Source organism: Limulus polyphemus, unplaced genomic scaffold (assembly GCF_000517525.1).
Source record: "Limulus polyphemus unplaced genomic scaffold, Limulus_polyphemus-2.1.2 Scaffold2000, whole genome shotgun sequence".
In the NCBI taxonomy this organism is placed as follows: domain Eukaryota; kingdom Metazoa; phylum Arthropoda; class Merostomata; order Xiphosura; family Limulidae; genus Limulus; species Limulus polyphemus.
In genome coordinates this window covers 183,882-189,042 of record NW_013667610.1, presented here as the reverse complement: position 1 = coordinate 189,042, position 5,161 = coordinate 183,882, and positions in this window count along the sequence as shown.

Genomic DNA, 5,161 nt, shown 5'->3' with positions numbered 1-5,161 from the left:
CCTGATGACTGTACTAACCTTCGTACCTCTGTGTTGGGCATAACATAGGATTCGAATTCAAGAGCTCTGGCCATTGCATCTTGTATAGTAGAGGGGTGTGCTTGCTTCACTTGTATCTTCAGTTGTAGACTGTCCAAGGCTTCTACAAACTGATCCCTCAGCAACAATTTGAGGACAATGGATGGTGCAGTTGGGTGGGCCTCGTGTGCCATACTTTTCAAGTACTGTGCAGGCTCTTTCCTTTTGCACGAACTGTCGTCCTAAACCTAGCCCTGTAGACTTCGGACTGACTTTGAGTTCCATATCCGAGCTCTAGAGCAGCTACCAGTGCTCTATAGTTGTGCCTGTCATCTGCTGACAACCGTCCAAGTATTTCCAGTGGTTGTCCCTTCAGGCTTGTTGCCAGATATACTGCTTTCTGCTCCTCTGTCCATCCATTCATCTCTGCCAGGAGCTCAAATTGTGCTCTATATGCTTCCCACGGTGCTTTCCCATCGCATTCCTGTGGCTTCCTTCGTACTAGATCACCCTATTGCTGACATTCATATCTGGGATGTGACTTCTGGCAGGACTGAATATGTTTGCATTAGGGTTTAACTGCAAGATCTGGAAGGGGCTTCCTGTTGTCTGGGGCTGATTAAGTCGATGGTTAATGTATCCTCCTTGTGTAAAATACAACAAATCACCCTTTAATGTATTTAATTCGCTTTTAAATTTACTTATGTTTTCCATTTGTGTACTCTGTCTCTCTCTCAATTGTTGGAGACTTTCTTCTTGTTTATTTTCTTTCTCCTCCATCCACTGCTGTAGTCTCTTATTTTGTTCATTTTCTTTCTCCTTCAACCACTGCTGTAGTATCTTTTCTCGTTCTTCTTGTTTCTTTTCTTTTTCCTCCAACAACTGTTGTAATCTCTCTTCGTGTTTCTTTTCTTTTCCCTCCAACAACTGCTGTAATCTTTCTTGTTTGTTTTGCTGTTCGAGCTGCCACTGTTGCAGGTTTTCTTGCCGCTGCTGTAATCTCTCTTCTTGTTCTTTTCTCGTTCTTCTTGTTTCTTTTTCCTCCAACAACTGCTGTAATCTTTCTTGTTTATTTTGCTGTTCGAGCTGCCACTGTTGCAGGTTTTCTTGCAACTGCTGTTGTCTCTCTTCTTGTTTCTTTTCTCGTTCTTCTTGTTTCTTTTGCTGTTCTTGTATTGCTGCCATCAAATCTGCTAAGCTGTAGTTTGATTTGCCACCGCTCGTTTCCTTCTTCTTCTTTTTTTTATTTTTATTTTCCATCCCACTCTCTGATACCAGTTTGTTACGTCTCTGTTCGTTTGTTAATTTTCCATAGAAATTCTTTCCTAGAAACTTCAGCGATACAAGTCCTTTCTTAAATAAAAGTAGTTTATTCTTTCTCAATACAACTTTGCAATACACTTAATTTCCACAGTCACTTTTACTTAAACACACTATAATTCACAACGAACGATTCACGCACTTTACTTACTACCGCGCTTGACTCAGTTGTCCGTCTCTGTATATCTGCAATTATCTATCTCTATCTATCTATCTCTATCGTCACTTCTCGCCGGTCTTATATATACAAAATAGAGGGCGTATCTAGAAAACGCTAGGACGTTCTACAGGTTCCTCGATCTTTCTAGAGCTCCAACGCATGCTCCCAGCGTCGCGTGACTTCTGCTGTCGTAACACTACCTACTTTCGGTATTCTTAATAATTGGTGGGTTCCGATAGATTAACAGGAGGTTCGACAGTAAATGTTATGCAAAGTTAAAGTATTCTCTGAATTTTGATTGTGTTGTCAGTAATGAAAGAGACTGGATAAAATAAAATAAAATGAAAAAATTTTATTAAAAACATACAAAGCAATAAATGAACTCACAAAGGACGGCACCTTTACTGGATAGAGTTCTCATAAAAGAAGTTTGTCATATTTCTCTAAAATATTTAAAAATATATTTCAAATATTCCAGACTGAGAAACATACCTTTGTAAACACGAAAAAATAATTCTAGTCTTCTTAGGACGCGTGCGCTAACCACGTAACTGTTGATAATTCCCACTGAAATACAGAGGAGATTGTAATATACAGGTATCACCTGACGTAGCAGTGGAAAATATCACTCTCCACTTCCACATAATAAGCTCAACTCATAAACATCATAGACGACAGACGGCACGTCATCACCCAACTATGTGTAATTACAGGTCGTCATTGCTACAGTGACAAAAGGCTAAGTGCAATCAAATATGTAATGTAGCTGTGCCCATAGGCTATAGCTTGCAATAAATTATAACAAAAACATTGGCTCCTTAGAAATTTCAAGTTTTGGAATTGGCGTAGAAATTACCTTTAAATAACTGAATATTAATATATAAGGAATTTGTTGTTAAAAATTTATTTTTTGGTATTCAAGAACATACGTAAGTGATAAAACATATATTGTGACTCTGTAATACTAGTAGGTGTGGCTGTTTTTCAAATGGATATGTTATATGACGTTGAAATAAACTGTAGACTCGTAACTATACATTGAAATATACGTAGTATGAGGAAAAAGTATAATGAATTGCTAATATATTTGAACAAGTTGGGATATAAACCACAAATTATTATACTTTGTGAAATTTGGATTTTTGAGTACGATATTGGAAACTGCAAATTAACTTTTTTTCCATATGGGGTCAGTTGATGTGGTTCACCTAATAATCACAAAGTAACCATCAGAGTTTCCCGATACTATAACTTTTGATATAGTAGATGTATCTTCACGAAATTTAACAAGCTTTGAGAAAATATAAAAATTATTTTGTATGCAAAAAATCAGATTTTTTAATCAAGAATTTTTACTAAAGATTTGTCCGTGAATATGTGGAGTCAGAATGTTGACTGCTCCAAGTGAAAAGTAATTTTCATGTTAAGAATAAAATACTTTTCTTCATCTGAAAATTTTTAAGTTTCATTTGTGTAACCTCTAAAACCTCTTAAATAAATATCAAACGTTTTTTTTTCTGCAGGGGTTTTGCAGGAGAGGTAGATGAAGTACATCCAGCAAATCATCATTTAGCAATTTCTAGGTACAAGTTGATGCTTGTCAGAGTGTAGGGCTTCTAGCATTCACCTACACGATTTATTGCCCCCTTTTATGGGAATTTCTAGTCTAGAGTTAACCACACTGAAGCCACACAAGCCTGTGGTGGAAGCAAGGCAGACTTCTCTCTCAAGATGTTTTAGAGAAAAGCCAGTGAAATGCTGGGCTACACCCTGGAATATTCCAGAAATGATATTGCCTGGAATGAGCACATTTGGGAACAGGCAGTGCTATACCCGAGGATGAATCTTCACAGTTCTCTGCTTGATTCATTCAAGTGACTGATGAGGAGGATGTTGAAAGTACATGTATGTCTGAGTTTGATGAGCCAGACAAGAAAGTACCTGAAGAGGTGCAAAAAGCTTCATTTGTTATCAGAGACACTGAAAATGAACCCCTGATTGTTTGGTTGGTATAGCATAATATTAGCTAGAGTGTCATTTGTTTGAGAAACTGATGACTGAAAGTATGTTGAAACCTCTTGCTTTCCAAGTGCTTAATTGATTTTCCTTGTGAAAATAACCACCTTTATAAGGTTAACCACAAACTCTTCTTGGAAATAACTTACCCATACACTTAACTACGTATGTATGACTAAGATGGTCGAGTAGTCAAAACATTGCTGACCAAAAGGACTTAGGGGGCCTTGCTTTCTGAGCTCTAGGATGATAAAGTAAGTTATAATGTATGCATTACTGGTACAATTACCACTGATGTATTAGATAGAACAGTCAAGTACTCAAAATATTGCTGGATGAAAGGGCTTAGCATCCCCTTGCTTTCCAAGTCCCCAAAGTGTGATTTAAGATATCATGTATGCTCTGCATGATATAATCAACACTTGTGTGCCAGATAGGATGGTTATGTAGTCAAAATATTACTGAGAAAAATGACATTTCTTACTTTCTGAGTCATGGAACAGTAATGTAAAGTACAATGTATATTATGCATGGTATGATTACAATTTTATTGAACCCAGCTTTGATGATTGTTGGTTGAGAAACCGACAGCTGAAGGGGTGTTGCAACTTCCTGCTCTCTGAATGATTTTCCTAGTGAAGATTGACACCCTTATGAGAGTAGAGGCAGTTTTTCTAAACTGGCGGTTGTGTTTTTCTTGGAAATGACATCCCCATACACTCATTTGTGTATGGTTTCTCTGAAGACAGTAATGGAGTTATGTTCTACCTCAAAACAGAGAGTTGATTGAGCAACGTTTTAGTGGAGTAAGTCTCGTTTTACTGAGTTTACATAGTTTTCTTTCCTATGAAGTTGCACAACACAAGCGGACCATCTTATGTTAATACAATGTAGTGGCTCAACAGTCTGCAGTTGGTGGCCATTAAAACAGTGAACGCATTTCGGCAGTGCTGGCAAGTGAGCATATTGATATCCAAGGTAGAGACAGTGTGAATAACATTATTGGCACTTGAAATGTTAGACTGAATAGTTTAGTTCAGATAAATTTTGTCAGGAAGTGTTTATTTCATGAGCATGTGAAACTGTTGAATTGCAACACTCACAAATGGCAGCACATTGTTCAACCATAGCTACAGTAACTTTTATGAAATTGGTCAGCGTAGCTATTATTGTAAAACCACACATGTCTGAGACAATCTGTCAAAAGCTACTAGTGTATATTATGATGTGTGGAAGTTGCAGTCCCACCTTTATGTAAATACGTATTTGTGATTATGTGTATGCTAAGTGTGGCATACATGTGTCAAACTATTAACAAAATCACTGATAATTTGTTCAACCTAAGATGAATTAGTTACTGAGAACAAACAAATAGGAAACTTGAGAGAGAATACAAGAGTTTGATTTCAATGTTAGATAATTATGAAGTTAACTGTGGATACTGGCCTGTAAGACATCATTTGTAGAAACAGTGAACTGATGTTTTCATTTGTACATGTGTGAATGTTTTAGGACATATTACATTTTACTGGAAATCGATGTGAGTAATGGAGGGCTTACGTCACACTTTACAGTAAACACTGTTACGTCTCCGTTTGTTAATTGATTTCCCGTAAATTCGTTCCGACGAAACTTTAGCGACACAAA